Source organism: Sphaeramia orbicularis, chromosome 14 (genome assembly GCF_902148855.1).
Source record: "Sphaeramia orbicularis chromosome 14, fSphaOr1.1, whole genome shotgun sequence".
Classification (NCBI taxonomy): Eukaryota; Metazoa; Chordata; class Actinopteri; order Kurtiformes; family Apogonidae; genus Sphaeramia; species Sphaeramia orbicularis.
Window position 1 is genome coordinate 10309074 of NC_043970.1, and position 18116 is coordinate 10327189.

Here is an 18116-nt window from a genome sequence, read left to right on the forward strand (position 1 = left end):
TTTCAAAGGAAGACCTGGCAAAGACAGCAGCGATACAGTCACATAACTATTGACGTATGACCACATTTTTAAAATGCTTATTGAAAAGAAGGGTGAATACAATGGTCACAGATTTTTTTTTATTTTTTTTTTTTATTATCAGATGTGTATTTGTTAATTTTGAGTTGTTTATTATTATACCTCATGCAACTAATTATGCCCATATAGAGGTATATTAAATGAGGCAAAAAACTTTGATATCTACTTTTTGTTTTGTAACAATTTATGCAGATTTGTCTATTCCAGTGGTTCCCAAATTTTTTTGGCTTGTGACCCCATTTTAACATCACAAATTTCTGGCGACCCCAGACATTCAAAACGGAGACATTTTTTTGCTAAAATTAATTTGTTTTTGATCATGTAATAGTTTGCTATAGTATGTTGCAAATAAATGTTAATTTTAGATGACATTTAGTCTATATAATGTATATTATTATAGACAGAAGTAGAAAAGTCAGGTGAAGATTACTGCACAAAGAGGGAATTTTACTTTCCTTGGTCAGGATATGTACAGTCAGTCTAGTCTTGGATTTACAAGGCTGACAATTAATACTGAAAAAATAGTAACTCAAACTATGAATTATGAAAGAGCTGCAGCATCTTAAACCGACCGCAATGAACATTTGAAATATAAACAGTATCACAGTGCTTCAGTTTCAGCTTCAGAATTTGTCATGTCTTTTATGTATTGGGATTGTCTGTGTCAAATCACCATATGTTTTTTTATTACTAAGTTTTTATTTTTATTTTTATCAATTACTAAAAATTTCAGGCAACCCCATTTGAATTCTAGAAGACGCCACGTGTGGTCCCGACCCCAAGGTTGAAAAACACTGGTCTGTTCATTTGCTTTGTAATAACTGTGTTAAATTGTAAGGAGACTTTATGGACATCCTGTATATCCTGTTGAAGTTAATCAGACTAAGATTTCTTAAATTGTGTTAGTTTGGTGGTGACTGAGAGATTAGTTTATTTATCACAAGTAGGATGACCAGATGTCCTACTAATAGGGTAACTGCACAAAATTCCCCTTGTCCGATGCCCCACATATTGAGACCATGTCCTGCATTTTGGATTTGAAGGAGTTTAAGCAGAGTGTCTCATGAGAACATAAGAAATGTGACAGTTTAGCTTCTTTTTACCCAAGTTCTTCACATGACAGAATAACTAACCTGTAACCTGTTCAATACCATCATTTTAATATTGAACAGCATCATCTCACACACAGCTTTACATGATATTGTGCAGGCCTACTGTGCACTTATGCCAGCCATAGTCACATTTGAACACAGGCAGTGTATTGGTTTGATCTGAAATCTTAAAAAAAAATGTTGAGTCTTGCCTCAAAAGACACAGTAAACATTAGTCAACATCAGTGTTGTAAAACATATGCTCTCTGATAGTGCTGATTCATATCACCATTAGACACAGTCTGGCAGTTTGGTGGCGCTCTAGTGGTCAAAGCCAGATGTGTTTGTGTTTCGAGCACAGAAAAGGAGCTGTGTTTTGAGTTGATGCGTGACTCAGAAGTAAGCACATCATGCACACAGTATGCTTTTGGACTTTGTGAGAAATGCAATACAATACAAGGTCAGAACTAATTGTAATTCACCTTACATCGGTTTCTTCGTTTATGCTTTAAGTATATTTAATTGAGTACTGCACATTTTAATTCTACAAAATTCCTGTACAGATTAAGGTTAATATATTTCAAAGAACCTAGAAAATGATGATTTACAGGGAAAAACAGCTGCACCAAAAGCCAAATGACAAAAAGTAGGCAGACTAAAGGTGAAATATAAGATTTTTAGAAGACATACACTCTCTTTCTCTATAATTTTTGTCCTGTAACAGATGATGACCCACAAGACAAGGTAACCTTAAGCTTTTGAAAACATTTGCATAAACACCGTGTTTATTTTTAACTGTGATACTGTACTAGATTTCCACTAAAGTCAACCATGTGAGTCCCACAGTTTACATCAGGCCACATTCTGTTCAGCAATATTTTAGCGATAGTAGGTGAATTTACCTCTCATATATGTGTGCTACTTTTCCATGATGTGCCTATCCACACCTTCATCAAATGTGCTTTGTGATTATTTAATATATAACATATGGGTAAAATGAATATTTTACCACAGCTTGGAAAAAAGCGGCTCATGACGAATAAGGCTGATGTCTATCAAGGGCACACATGGTAAATGATAACACCTGTCATGTGATTGGTTTTGAAATGTGGCTGCCAGCAGATGTTGTACCCGAACCTAAAGCGTTATCTGATTTAACTGTCGGCTACTGAAATTAAGCTATGGTCTTTCACCAAACAGCAATTTAAACTGGAAATCAGGTTAAGTACTGTTTTCATCAATCTGTTCCCGTGATGCAGTACAATATCAGATGCTGAAGATGGTTGAAGGGGACATGTTGAACCACTTTAAGTAACGTGAACTTCATATGAGCCAAGACGTGTTTGTTTAAAGTGTACCTGTACTGGTCATGCTTACAACCTTAATTGTGTTTTGTGGATTATTTATAAGTAAGGGAGGCACAAACTCAGTAAAAATTGCCATAAAAGCATCACACGAGACCTTTTTATTATGTGATTTACAGGCAGGGGGCAGAACCCAGGGGTACCAAAACAAATTGTGGGCCCCATGAAAGGTAAACGTTGTGGACCCTTTCATAAAATTCAGTATCTTGTCGATCTGTCGGAGCAGGGGGTGGGGGGCGTATGTGGGGGTGTGGTCCATACATAACGTCACTTATGCTAGTGTGAAAATGAAACTGAAACTTAAAATATTTTCAAAGTCTGACTCCCGACTTCTGTGCCTCTCTTATACAACGTTACATGAAATTTTCAGAACTTCTAGCCTGTATCCACTGGACACCCTCCACTGCTCTATGGGCCCCCCCACAAATGCTGGGCCCCATGAACTTGTCATGTTTACCCCCCCTTATCAGCACCCCGGCGAAACATATGGGGAGCAGCCATTGCCGCTCAAAAGTGATGTACTCGCTTTGTTTCTGGGTGATCAAGTGCAAGTAAACAAGCAGCAGTCAGTGAGTGAGACTGAGTTTAAAGCGTGTGTTTATGCTTGTTGTTTGTGCAGCTGTAAGCTTTGTATTCTGCCATTGTCTTAGAGACACGACCTACGACTGGTTGATAATGTGTCATCTTAGACTGGTGTCTGTTGCTCAGGGTTGGTGACCAGTCCATTGCAGCCTAGCAATTCGGACAAATCAATGACTCTGCATCTCTACCGGTGCTGGAACAGCCCATGAAGGAGGCAACATGTCTCTGACCATGCCTGACTGATGGAGCAGTGACTTAGTACTTGCATGTACTTAACAACAGGCTATAGCTTAAGTTATGTAAGTTGGAACCACTAGTATTATACATGATCTTTTGAAATAACTAGCAATGAAAATTCATTACCGGTACCCCTTAAGTTTCAGCTCAAAACAGATTGCCAATGACACCATGTCAATTTACTCCTAGTCTTCGGATCTATTCCACACAGGTATGTACTTCAGCATCAGATGAGCAGCTCACACATAGCCCTTTGTTCCAAAAACATAGCTGGTAGTCATAAAATGTCTCCAAAGAAGGTTCTGGTGGTTCATGGAGAACTAGCTGAGGATAGTCACTATATAGCAATGATATAAAAAATGTACAGAGAACACCAAATGACTCATTTCAGACCCACTTACCTGTCTGCTTGTCTATTCTACTATTTGAAAGAATCTCAAAACCCAGTTTCCAGAGGGACAATGTCCAAAAGCATTTACTGATTTAAAATATGCATTAACTTTTGCACCACTAATCTTATCAATATATAGAAATAATTCAGGTAACTTAAGTTTCTCCAGTTTTCAGTGGCATCAGATTTGTCTTATTTAGATGGTGGTTGTAGTTGCCTGTTTTTCTGTTCAGTTAATGATATATTTTGCTAAAATCACTTTTGTTTCAGTTTTCTCAGTTATGTACATAAATAAGTAAATTTTATTTATAGAGCACTTTCACAGATGGAGTCATAAAGTGCAAAATACAACATGCAATTAAAAAATACAGTTAAAATACAATTAAATTGTGATAAATACATGAAATGCAATCAGTTTGATATAATAACCTCTGAATTTACTCTGAGCTTTTATGAATATGTACGTAATCATAAATTAAACATAGGAAAATACCTGATTTTCTCTAAAAATGCATCCAAAGCAGTGGTGGATCCAGAAAAAATGGAGGGGGAGGCGTTATATATACATACATATGTGATATCCTTCTCCAAATTGTCATATTCCTGCTCAGCAAGAGTGCTTGCTTTCTTTACAGAACATACTGTGCATTACACTCATATTTCTCAACACAATATAATCTTTAATCTTAATTAACCCTGAGGCTTAGACGTAAATGTCACATCCCAAAAAGTACCAAGACAATTAGATAGCAAACAGGTCAGCCCCTGAGATGTTAGGTAATGCTTCGGACAGTGACGCGGAAGACTAGGGTTTGATTCCTGGTCAAAGCGGCAATTTTTTTCTGCAGATTGGGTGCCAGTTAGTAAATCTGCCATTGTAAAGTGATCTTAAGGAATTTACCTCTTAGGATCACTTTGAAGGCATTTTATGATGATTATGCATGATTTTGACAATGCTGTTTATTCTTATAGATAAAGTGGAATGGGCATCTAGTGTGCAATCATTGCACCTGATCAAAACAGAATTGCAGGCAAAATCTGATTTTATTTTGTTCTCCTATTATGTTAATGGTTCATGATGTACAAAAATAAAATGGAATCTTTAAATGTATTTTTTGTAAATGCCAATGCAGTCTTTCATCCTCCTTTTTCAGCTTCTATAAATAAAAGCTTTCCTCATAATACTTGAAACACTAAACAAAAGCTAAACAAAAACTAGCTAACTACACAAAACAAAACAAAAACTATAACAACTTACCAACTTCTCCCCCTTGAACTGCCACCTTACCGTGGTGGGGGAGTTTGAGCCCCCGAATGATCCCAGGAGCTATGTTGTCAGGGGCTTCATGCCCCTGGTAGGGTCTCCCATGGCAAACAGGTCCTGGGTGACGAGCCAGACTATAATAATAATAATAATAATAATAATGGATTGGATTTATATAGCGCCTTTCTAGACACCCAAAGCGCTTTACATTATTGACCCATTATTCATTCGCGCTCACATTCTCCCTCTGGTGGTGGTAAACTACATCTGTAGCCACAGCTGCCCTGGGGCAGACTGACAGAACTAAGACTAAGAGCAGTTCAGAAGCCCCTATGAAGACAAAACACCTAAGGATCGTGATGTCACCCGGTACGGCGCAGCCGGGGCCCCACACTGGTGCCAGGCCCGGGGTTGGGGCTCATAAGCGAGTGCCTGGTGGCTGGGCCTTTATCCATGGGGCCCGGCCGGGCCCAGCCCGAAAGAGTGACGTGGACCCACCCTCCAGTGGACTCACCACCTACCGAGGGAGCTGTAGGGACTGGGTCCAATGTGGATTGGGTGGCAGTCAATGGCAGGGGGCTTGACGACCTGATCCACAGACACAGAGTCTAGCTCTTGGGACATGGAATGTCACTTCACTGGGGGGGAAGGAGCCAGAGCTTGTGAGGGAGGTTGAGAGATACCATCTAGAAATAGTCGGGCTCACTTCCAGACACAGCTTGGGCTCTGGAACCCAACCCTTCAAGAGAGGTTGGACTCCCCACTTCTCTGGCATTGCCCGCGGTGAGAGGCGACGGGCTGGTGTGGGCTTGCTCATAGTCCCTCAGCTCAGCCGCCATGTGTTGGAAATTTTCCCCGGTGAACGAGAGGGTCGCGTTCCTGCACCTTCGAGTTGGGGACAGGTTGCCTCACTGTTTTCTCAGCCTATGGGCCGAACAGCAGTGCAGAGTACCTGGCCTTCTTGGAGTCCCTGGGAGGGGTGCTGGATGGTGCTCTGACTGGGGACTCCATTGTTCTCCTGGGTGACTTCAGTGCCCACGTGGGCAATGACAGTGAGACCTGGAGGGGGATGATGGGTAGGAATGGTGATCTGAACCAGAGTGGTGTTTTGTTATTGGACTTCTGTGCCAGTCACGGTTTGTCCATAACAAACACCATGTTCGAACACAGGGATGTCCATAAGTGCACTTGGCACCAGGACATCCTAGGCTGGAGGTCGATGATCGACTTCGTGTTGTTGGACGGTGGAAGAAATACTTCAAGGATCTCCTCAATCCCACTGTCACGTCTTCCATGGAGGAGGCAGAGGCTGAGGTCTCAGAGGTGGACTCATCCATCACCCAAGCTGAAGTCACCGAGGTGGTTGGCAAGCTCCTTGGTGGCAGAGAGGGACCACAGGATTTCATCTCTGCTTTTTGCAGATGATGTTTTCCTGTTGGCCTCATTGAACCTGGACCTTCAGCATGCCCTGGGGCAGTTTGGAGCTGAGTGTGAAGCAAGTGGGATGAGGATCAGCACCTCCAAATCTGAGGCCATGGTTCTCGACCGGAAAAAAGTGGTTTGCCCTCTCCAGGTCGGTGGAGAGTCTTTGCCTCAAGTGGAGGAGTTCAAGTATCTTGGGGTCTTGTTCACGAGTGAGGGAAGGATGGGGCGTGACACTGACAGATGGATCGGTGCAGTGTCTGCAGTGATGCAATCGCTGTATCGGTCGGTTGTAGTAAAGAAGGAGCTGAGCTGAGAGCCGAAGCTCTTGATTTACTGGTCAATCTACGGTCTTACCCTCACCTATGGTCATGAGCTTTGGGTCATGACCGAAAGGACAAGATCCCAGATACAGGTGGTCAAAATGAGTTTCCTCCGTAGGGTGGCTGGGTGCACCTTTAGGGATAAGGTGAGGACCTCAGTCACCAGGGAGGAGCTCGGAGTAGAGCCGTTGCTCCTCCACATTGAGAGGGGCCAGCTGAGGTGGCTCAGGCATCTGTTCTGGATGCCTCCTGGACGCCTCCATGGGGTGGTGTTCCGGGCATGTCCCACCGGGAGGAGACCTCAGGGAAGACCTAGGACACGTTGGAGAGACTATGTCTCTCGGCTGGCCTGGGAACGCCTTGGGGTCCCCCCGGAAGAGTTGGAGGAGTTGTCTGGGGAGAGGGAAGTCTGGGCATCCCTGCTAAGACTGTTGCCCCGGATAAGCGGCAGATGATGGATGGATGGATGGAACTTACCAACTTGCAGAACTAAATGTAAACTGAATTCAAAAAAAAAAAAAATGAAAGGCTAAATAAAAATAAAAACTAATGCAAATTTCAAAACTATAAAAACCCATTAGACTTGTCAAAATACTTTGCGCTCAAAGTGACAGATGTTTACCGGAAACAAACATTAAAATGAGAGATAAGAGTAGACAGGATGTCAGTAGCCTATTGAATTTACCCTTCAGCACATAGGCTGCATTTAAAATGCAGTTTTCTCCCTGAATAAGACTGATCTGACTGCAGCTGCCAAAGGGTGTATTGGTTTTAAAGAGTCTATTTCTTTAAGCTTTTCAATATGCTGGTCAAATAATGGCTTCCTCGTAGACGCTTCCTCTTTGATGAATTTGAAAATGAGCTGTTCATTTCTCACCATCAGGGCTGTGTGTGTGTTGGGTGTTTAGATGTGTGTGTGTGTGTGTGTGTGTGTGTGTGTGTGTGTGTGTGTGTGTTTAGAGTGTGTGGGCCATTGCCAAGAGGGGGCCGAGCAGTACATTAAGACGGTGACTGGCAGATCTCATTTGGTGTTTAATTTCACAAGGGCGAGCTCTCATCTATGAGGGCCGTTAGCCCTGGGCTAGCACGCTGAAAGATGCTGCAGCTTCTTGTCAAGTGGTGTTTACACTGGCAGAGACTTCCATATCGATAAAGCTTGTGTGAGGTTAGTTACAGAAAAGTTTTTCAGGGCAAAAACTTGAGTACAGGACATACTTGTCATCTTTCATCCTGCCATTTATTTTTTTTTTTTTTTACCTGAAAAGCTCAGAAAAAATAGAACCTTAAATACACAGAACTAACTGTAGTTATGGCTCTATTAATTTAGAGCATGATCAAAAGCATTAAAAAAGTGGTGGACTGTCAGGGTCAGCAAGGTCTTCTTTAGTCTAAAGAAGCAGAATCACTGAACTTTACACCCTACATTTTTATATTTGTTCCATGAAGATATATTAGATGATTCACAATAGTCTGTTCTCTACATTTCTTTGTTTTTTTTTTCTCTTGGTCATACTGCTTCCAGTTGTGTATGTGTTTGTTATAGCGTCTGTCCAATGCTATTTCAACCATCATGTGTAAGCCTTCAGGTAAAATAAATGTGCCTCGAGGCCTTCAGAATCAATAGTGCAGCCTCTGGAGCTTCAAATAACTGACAGTGAGTCCATTTACATACCAGAAATATCCAATAAATGAGAGTAATCAGACAATAACTGGATTGATGCTTTTTGTTGAATAATGTTACTGCTGTTTTATTTTCATTCAAAATAATGAAAATAAATAAAGAAAATAAATAAGATTAATGAATATACATGCATGAAAACATTGGAGTATTGGTGAGAAAATCAGGTGTGTTAATTAGAAGTGTTAATGTGGCACCTTCCCATCATTTGATTGGATGGTCAAAGAACATAAACAGAACAAGTTCAGCTAACAAACCACAGCTCTGGTTTGAAGTTAAATTATTATTCATTTAGATTTAGTTAATAGCTTTTTCCTAATCCACAACAGATGAATGGAGAAGTTAAATTGATTCGGTGGTTTATATATTAAAAAATAAAAATTCAAGAAAAGCTGGACATTGTGAGGAATGGTCGATCAACCGCAAGGCTAGCTAGCATGCCAAGTCAGCAACTATGAGCAGTATCCTTTGTTGACGAATAATGAGACAAGACTAATACAACACAGCTCACACTGGTCCTGTTATATGACAGACACAGGTGTAGAGGAGCAGTTTGTAAGATTTGACGATTTTTTTCAAGTGGCAAGCATCGTCCTTTTCTTGGAGGAATATGAATGTCTGGATAAAGCTGTGGCACAGTGTTTTGATGGCTCAGCGGCTTTGTCTTCTGGACTAAATCGGATGGAGGCTAAGATGAGGTAGAGCACACCCATGGCCTTGTTCATACACTGCTTTGCACATCGACTGAATTTAGTACTGACTCAAGGGGCCTTGAAGCTAAAAGAATGCCGTATTATTTTTTTGCCAACCTCAGTTTCCCAGCTGCATTTTTCTCTAGCTCTCGCAGGAGCACATAACTATTGGACGATATTTGCCTTCCTCATGTGGTACCAACAAGGTGGCAAAACACCTTGAGGTAGGTGAATACAATCTTTGAGAAGAGAGATGCCTTAAAGAAGCTGTTTCACCCAGTACTGGAACATCATGATGAATCTGACAAGGACTGTGATGTGCTGATACATTTAATGCACACCTTGAAAATGTTGAATTTTGTATTTTGCCTCAAACATTCTCTTTTTGAGTATTCATGTGTGCTTTTAAGGTTGAATGAGTTTTGTGACACCACTATGGATGGATGGATGGATGGATGGATGGATGGATTTCAAGACCTCAAAAAGCTAATGGTTCTAGACCTTAGTCTTCCTCCAGTGTCACTCAGAGTTATGGAACATTATCCAATCTGCCCTGACTAAAAACAAAACTCACTTTAATGTATGCCATGACAGATTTCTAAAGGAAATATCCTGTTGATCTCCTCAATATCCCTGTGTCCACTACTTCTGTCTAGCTGACATTTTCAGCGCTGAAACAAATAAAAATTTATGAAAGAAATAGTACTGGACAGGCTTGACTTTCAATATTAGCCTCCATGACAATAGAAAAGGAATTACTGTTGGAGTTGAAGAGCAAAGATAAACCCTACAGTAGAGTAACTGAACTCTTTAGGAGGAAAAAAAGGAGGATGAATTTTGTGTACAAATAAGCAGTAGTTTTGGTGATTATAAGACATTTTATTAATATTTTTTATATTTTTGTCATTTCATTATGGTAGTAAATATTGTAGTAAATCTTGCCGTTGCACTTGAGACCATGGCCGTTTCTCAATATGTGTTCTTGTCTGTTTTTCCGTTCTCATGAAACGTCATCAGTTGCAGCCCAAGAACTGTTCCAATTACAAGTTCGCATAAACCAAGAACGCATGGAATACCCAGATGTTGTTCTTGTCAGCTACCTTAAACCAAGGATGCACTGGTTAGTGACTTGTGCAGACTTGGCTGGGAAATAATTCCCAAGATGCAGTTCGTGCCAGCCCGGCCGTTAGCCCACTGGTTTGGGTGGGATCCGGGACCCGGTCAGCTGTACCCGGCTGAACTGACGAAATGTATTACAGTTTTGAAAAATACACAAAATGTATAAATGACATGTAAATACTAGTACAAATGTACTGAAATCAAATTGAGTGACATTGTGGTGATTTAAGGGAAATATGTTAGGGAGCCCATGGCAGAAATACAGCAGAGACAGGGAGGGAAGTTCACAAGTATGCAGCCGTTCCAATTACAAATAGACTTTTCCTTCTTAGGAAGTGTGCTATCTGAGACCGTTCTTACCAAGACCGTACTGTGCGTTCTTGGTATTGAGAAACAGCCAGTGTCCTGGTGCAGTTAAGGCTATAGTAAAAGGAGACCTGCTGAGTTGTGTTCATTGGGTTCTTGCTTTAGTAATGGTATTTATTCTTGCAACACCCTGTTACATTGTGTTTTCTGCATAGCATCGCCGGTGTAGTGTTGATATTAAAAGGTGGATTATGTCTGGTAGAATACCACTGAGGTCCCAGGTGTGAAATGCATGGCCTGCCACTGTTAAAGAGTAGTTATATAGTATTTAAGGTTTTGTAAACTTTCTGTTCATGGGCTTGAACTGGGCAATGTTATACTCAAGACTAATCATGCAGTTCACCTCATGAATCAGTCCTAAAATAGTATCCCATCAACTGCCCTACCCAAATTAACTAGCTGCTACTAGCTCCTGGATAGCAGTCAGTCTATCTGTCTTTCTGCTGTCTATACCATCATGATTGTTTGTATTGTGTCAGTGAATATATTTGCAGTGAAATCTCATTTATGACATCACCCACACTGTTTGTGCTGATGCTAGTCATGGAAGTCATGTACCATATAGATACACAAAAGCTATATATCATATGGAACTAACTTATTCATGTGTCATTAGACTATATTTAAGGTTATAGCAATCAAATGATGGTAATATGTTTTGCTCCGGTGAGGGTGCAGCTACAAAGTGATCTGTCAAGTCAACACAGTCAAGAAAAATGATCTAAACAGCAAAATGAGCTGTTAACGCCACAGGGGCTTTTACCAAAGCATCAGAAAATGACCAGATGGGATGAGAACTATGAAGAAATGACTTTTAGAGTCAAAAAAACTGGCAAAGTCATAAAAGCAAGAAGCACTGTTGATAATTTTAACACTTGACACAGCTCTAAATGAAAAGAATGGAGTTTGATGCTGAAATCACAGTGTTTCCTCTATAATGGTTTCTTGATTATGAAGTGTATGAGGCTTTACAGTTACTGTTATTACTGTTGAGTTCACTGCTGTGACAGTCCTGACCTTGATGATTTAGAATAGATTGACAACACAAACCATCTGGAAAACAGAGGGCTGACTGTCTCTGAGTTGTTGTTTTTGTTTTTTGTTTTTTTTGTTTTTGAAGGAGAAAAATTGATGACACATAATACAGATGTATGTAAATAATGAGCTATACTTTATTCAGTTTTGATAGTCTTAAGGGTGTTCTCTTACATAACATCCCCCTGCTGCTGAGAGTTTGGAATATATACATACAACATACATATAACCTCTTTTATATCACATGTGCGTTTTTTACTATTTCAAGTCATTTCAAGGTGTTTATTTTTTAGCTGTGGACAGAGAAATAATGCACAGAATTCTTGTAGGCGTCTACAGAAGCATCCAAATTCTATAGTTTAACCAGATAGATACAGGTTTTAGTTTGCTAAACAGTTTGGATCTTGAGTTGCCATTATGTGATATACTTATTAGCCTATTATTAAAGTAAATTTGAGATTTTAAATAAACAAACAAATACATAAATGTATTTAGCCATATGAACAGGTAGCTAGTGGACTAGCTTACCTGGTACTTAACTTTGATAACAAATATTTAAGCATTTTTATTGTTTCAAGCTACATTGCCAGAGGAAAGTTGATGGATAAAGTTAGAAACAAACCAAGATTCTATTCTCAAAGCAGTGTATAGCTTAAACTCTAAATTCTTAGGATTAAATGAAGTCTGCATTGTGCTGGGAGGCTGGTGTTATTTGACATCCATAAAGCAATATAGGAAACTACATCAATGTTTCTCATGAATGATATAAGCTGCTGCACTATGCCATAGTCTGTTTTGCTCTGTCAAGTTCTTAAAATGAACCGAAAATAATGTGATGAGCAGAGTCTCACTTAACCATGTAGCTAATGATGTAAATTAATTTTGGGATAAAATTTGGAACATGCTGTTCATGTTAGAATGCAAGGAGATGAAAATTAACCCAACCACATAAACACCATTTTTTACAACAGATACATTTGTACGTTGAGCCAGAGCTGAACCAGCAGCCTCTGAAACTACAGGAGCCGCAGCTGCAAAGGGGAAATTAACCCTCATTTAGATAAGCGTAGTATGAATGGTAACAGCAGCCTTACTGTCATTTGTTGTTTATTTGCTAAGTAATTATCCTTTGTCAGTATCCAGTGTTTGGTTTCACTGTGAGTTAAGCAGTTCTTTCAAGAAACAGCAGCTTGTAGATATTGTACAATGCTGAGAAAAACACTAAACACTGCTGGGTTTCATATAGGGATTCCTGCAGACTCCAGTAGAGCAGAAGTGAAGCATTAACCACGTAGGACTGAGCATAAGGATTTTTGCTGAAAATCCAACCTGAATCCTCTTCATACAAATCAGGGTGCAGGCTGTTGGGGATGCAGATATTTAATCTACATTATGATCTGTTCACACATGGATATACAACTGAAATTAATGTCATCCCATATGTTATATGTTGAACCTTTATTAATTATAAAATAGTAATAATAATAACAACAACAAAACAGTATTTCCTGATTCCAGTAAAAACTAAAAGATAGAAAAATAAAACATGCAAAAGAAGGAAATAAAATTCACACCCGCAGGATAAGGATGTAAAAGGTCAAGGTAACTCTTCCCTGTGATATTCAATATTCTGGTGAAGAACTGCTGCAGACATTTAACACCATAAACCCCCTCACTGTTTGAGATGCATGATGTGTTTTGTGCCCTTGTTTCAATTCAGTTCTGTACTTTATGGCCCCCTAAGGGAAATTTGTTTTCAGACTGGTTCTGCAGTAAAACACACAATAAAGTCACATAATAAAGTATAAGACCACTGTAAAAACTATAAACACATTACCTGAAAGCACAGATTGCTATATTACACAGTAGTACATCCGTAAAGGCAGATGTCAGCTGATAGGACCGGACAAGACGTCAATGCACTGATGGAGTCACATAAATATGTCTTATCAGTGCAAAATGCCAAGTTACTCCACAGGGTATTAGATACTTGCTTTTGTATTGTGCAGCACTGCAATAAACACATTGTAGTGAAGCCAATAATATTCCTGTTTGTTGTTGCCGTGACAGTGTGAGACAGTGCTATTGATTAAAAACTGTGCTTTTCAAGGCCAGTGTGGTTTGTGGCCTTGTATGTAGCTGATGCTTTAAGTGTTGTTACTGAGATGATTATTTTGTGAAACATTTATGCAAATTTTTATGATCATTTGGTAATTTAACCCTCAAAAGCCTAATACAAACACCAGTGACCAAAAGTATCTACTGATCCAAAAATGTTTAATAACTTTGGACCATTAGTCCTGTTAATACATTCAAATAACTGAATAAAGTTTTGCAGTTTTTCATCATCATCAGATGTGACTAGGGATGGGAATCGAGAACCAGCTGACAGTAACACAATTCCTTGGAATCGTTTGCCTGCCTGCATAACGATTTTGCCTAGCGATTCCACCTTCGTAGCGCATATGTGATGACGTCACACCAGTGGCGATTTCTCATAGACTGCAAGGGAAGCCCGGCTTCCCCTAAAATTTCAAAAATTAAATGGTCAAATACGTACGGTTGTGTTGACATTTCATTGACTACAAATTTGTTAGAACACGTTCATCTCACAGACGAGTTTGTTCAGAATCAGCTTTATCACAAATCAACGGATGCAACATTGTTCACTTCTCATACATTCCCATTGTGCTGTTTTCTCATACGATCTATGGTCAATGCATTTGCCCGTAGACGCTCAGTGTCCATGCACTTCAATGGGACTGAGTGGAACAGTTTTTTTCATTGCCTCAAAACTGGACAGTAATTGGATAAATGCCACGATGTTGTCCCGCCCCCGGACGCTTGGCATCTCTGGGGGTGAATGGAGCTGTTGGTGGACCTCGACCGGGCTGGACGCTGGGCTTCCACGTGCTGACTGGAGGATCAGTCAAAAGGCTGAATCCCATTTGACTGACAGCTATTTTGAGATCTACTCCTCACTTAACAGAGTTCAGTTTAATACCATCGCACATTCTGCTGTGAAATCAAGAGAGAAATCACTACGAAATTACTTGTTCATTTCTTGCACTGTAAATAAAACATACTCATTGTACTTCCTTGTTTCAATTTAACATAATTTCAACGTTTTCTTGTTTACTTGGTACGATAAGGTCACTGACCATTTTCTTAAAAAGGAACGGAGGGCCGAATTTATGTTTAAATAACTTGACTTTTTTTTTTTAATGTAAGCCGACAATGAGCTTCCCCTCTCTGAAAGATGAGCAGCCTCCACTGGTCAGAACATAGCCAACATGGCGTTGAGGCAGAAACGCTCCAAAAAGATGACACCAGGGCCACTTGTAACACTTGCAAAGCTTCCATTTCTTCAAATAGGGGGAGATCCCTCCAATATGCTGAAACATTTGTCTACACAGCATGCAATTAATTTGCAGGAATGTCACATATTTGATACGCTACTTAGCAATGCTTGTGAGTCTAGTGGCAAAGCGACAGAGTGAACACCAGGGCGTCATCTGAACCCGGTTCTGGTGGGGGCAACAAACGTCCTGCCCCCTTAAATAAAAGTTTCCGAAGGTAGGGAAAAAGAAATGAGGTACACAACAATGGGAGACATAGAGGAATTAGTAAAGCATGTTAAGTTTTAGTTTCGCTGTACGGTGCCCCCCCCAACCTGGGCCTGGCATCATCTGTTATTATTGTTTGTGCAAATTATATTTTCTGTGCAGAGATAGAAATATAAAAGACAGTTAATGCAAACAAACCCATCTGTACTCTTTTATTCCCTCACCCAATGAGAACCGATAAGAGAATCAATAAGGAATCGAATTGATAAGCAAAATCGATAATGGAATCGCAATCATTAAATTTTTATCGATTCCCATCTTTAGATATGACCCATTTGGACGTTCAGAGGCTCTGTTGTGAACATGGAATCACTGTCATGTTTTGCAAAATACATTCACCTGTAAAATCCATGTAGTTTGAAAAATGACAGTGTTTGCAGATGCTTGTTTTTAATAATAAATAATAATGGATTAGATTTCAATAGCACTTTTTGGGACACTCAAAGCACTTTACATTATTGACTCATTATTCTTTCACTCTTACTTTCCCCCTCTGGTGGTGGTAAACTACATCTGTAGCCACAGCTGCCCTGTAGCAGGCTGACAGAAGCACATTGACATTCAGTTAATGGTGTATTTTGTGGAAAAAGTCACTTTGCGTCAGTTTTCTCACTTTTGACATAATTACTTTCAAAATTACTCTGAGGTTTTGTGAAAATGTACATTGTTGGTGAATTAAATTTAGGAAAACACTCAATTTTCACTCAAAAATGCAAAAAAAGTTCAAAGGTTAAGGTTAGCTGACTTTATTGTCCCTGCAGTGAAAATCATTCTCTGTATTATGTAGCATTAGCATTAGCACATAGAACATATCAAGAGCAGTGAGCTGCCATTGAAGGCACTCAGGGACCTAGTCCAGATCTTCATCAGCACCGTGGTCAGGGGCACTGACAGGGGAATTAACTTATATGTACTTGTTTTTAATGGTGGGGGAAACCACAGGAAACCAGAAAACAGGTAAACTCAACTCAGAAAGACTGATCTGACTGAGAATCAAATGCAAACCTTTTTACTGTGAAGTGCAACCACTGTGCCACCATGTCACTGTTGTGCTCTCTGGACGGACGTTCCAGGGAAATGGCTGCATTGTATGTGTTGTTGAAATAACCACAAAGCACGTGTCCTCACTCATCCGTGATTTATTCAACAGCCGCCATTACAACATTCCACTCAACGACACACATGCACACAACTTCCTTCTAGACAGTATGAATCGATCAGACATTAAACATCGAACAAAATAGTATATCACTTGTAAAATAAAACCTTTGTGAATGCATTAGATTTTAAAACAAAATATGTAACGATTTTAATTACTACAGTTTTAAATGTAATATTAAATTTTTATAAACCCATATTTTCCCTCATTAACTAAACATAAATGTAACCATACTGAACCTTTAAAAATGTATATAAAGTTATAATAACACCTGGGAACAAATAGACCCATCAATGACCTATGAAGAACATTTCAAACAAATAATGTGCTTCCCAAATTACAAAAAAATAAGGCATTTTAACCTGTCACATCACTCATGATGAAGAGGATGATATTATAATAAATGGTGATAACTCACATCAGGAAAACTCAAATGTAGAGAAAAATTTCTGCAAAAAATAGTTCTAGGTCTTAAAGAGTTAAGTCAACCATATTGATTTAATCCATTGATTTAAAACACATTTTACCAAATAATGTCTATGTAATTAGATTAGTTGAAAGATCTTTAAAAGAGTCTTGCACTAGCACTTCGCTCAGGTGCGGCTTTCAGGTGCTTCCACTATATAACATCACACAAACTCAAAGCGTCCAGGGTGTGAAGTGGGGATGATGTGTGTCACAGCAGTGAAATTGATCCCCTGCATTCAGAAGCTCCTATGCCACACTCCAACATTTGCAACTTCAGAGGGTTGTCTCTTTGTTGACATCAAAAGATTTTCTGTGTCCTTTGTAATCCAGATAATTATCCCCATCAGTGGGGCCTTTGATGTTTACATAGCTGCATTATGCTGTGTGTATGTGTATGTGTGTGTCTGTGTGTCAGTGCAAGCATGAATATTATCTCAGATTTTCTCTACGTACAGTACAAGTTACAGCTAATAATCAGACTAATGTTGTCAGAAACGCACGTCAACTTCAAGCGATGCAAAACAGCAAACTGAAGTTGTAACAGAGTGGGAACTTTCAAAGGTTTTCTTTTTTTTGCTGCCTACTGATCAATGTATGTCACGTGTTGTGTGCATGTGTGTTGTGGTTTGGTTTACATAAGCCCAGTCTCATTCTTTAATGGCTGTTAAAATGCATATCTGTTAGATAGATGTCGATGGAAGATGCTATTCATTTGTAATTTAATGGTGTCATATTTCAACCTGTCTATATTTGTCTTCTCTGGGCTAATGTTGCATCTTATATCATAACAATTTTTTTTGTTTTGTTTTTTTTTGGGGCGGGGGGGCTCTATAAAACCAAAAACCTAAAAAGATATTCTGAGCAGTTGTATTCCAGGTTTCGGAAGAGTTTCTGAAATGTGCCTCTTATCCTGCAGGCTTTTTGCAATTTTTTTTTTTTTCTTTCTGCAGGGCAATGAAGGGCATAGTAATATGTTTATTTAACATGAATGAAGCTCTTCTATGTGAGTGTGTTCTGCATATCTCTCCATGTTTGTGTGTGCACAGCTTTATTACTTTTGAAACAAGTACTATGACTACAATTGTTTAACCATATTTTTATGATTTATCTTTTTTGTTGGACATGTAGGATTATTATACAATAATGTACTTTTAAAGGTGAGACCATTCTCACTGCCAAAGTGCCACAAACTGATTCATGGTCAGTTTTCAATGCACCAGG

General features: G+C 39.4%; 1 protein-coding gene and 1 long non-coding RNA gene across 3 annotated transcripts in view; one reads left to right on the top strand and one right to left on the bottom strand.

Moving 5' to 3' along the window:
* Positions 1-18116, top strand: part of fstl4 (follistatin-like 4) — a 450022-nt gene that overhangs the window by 24044 nt on the left and 407862 nt on the right. The window lies entirely within an intron of this gene.
* On the bottom strand, positions 5165-15810 carry LOC115432497 (uncharacterized). The gene is made up of 3 exons (XR_003937213.1): positions 15707-15810; positions 9624-9629; positions 5165-5193 (listed from the first exon to the last, which is right to left on the bottom strand). It is a non-coding gene; the product is annotated as an uncharacterized LOC115432497 (long non-coding RNA).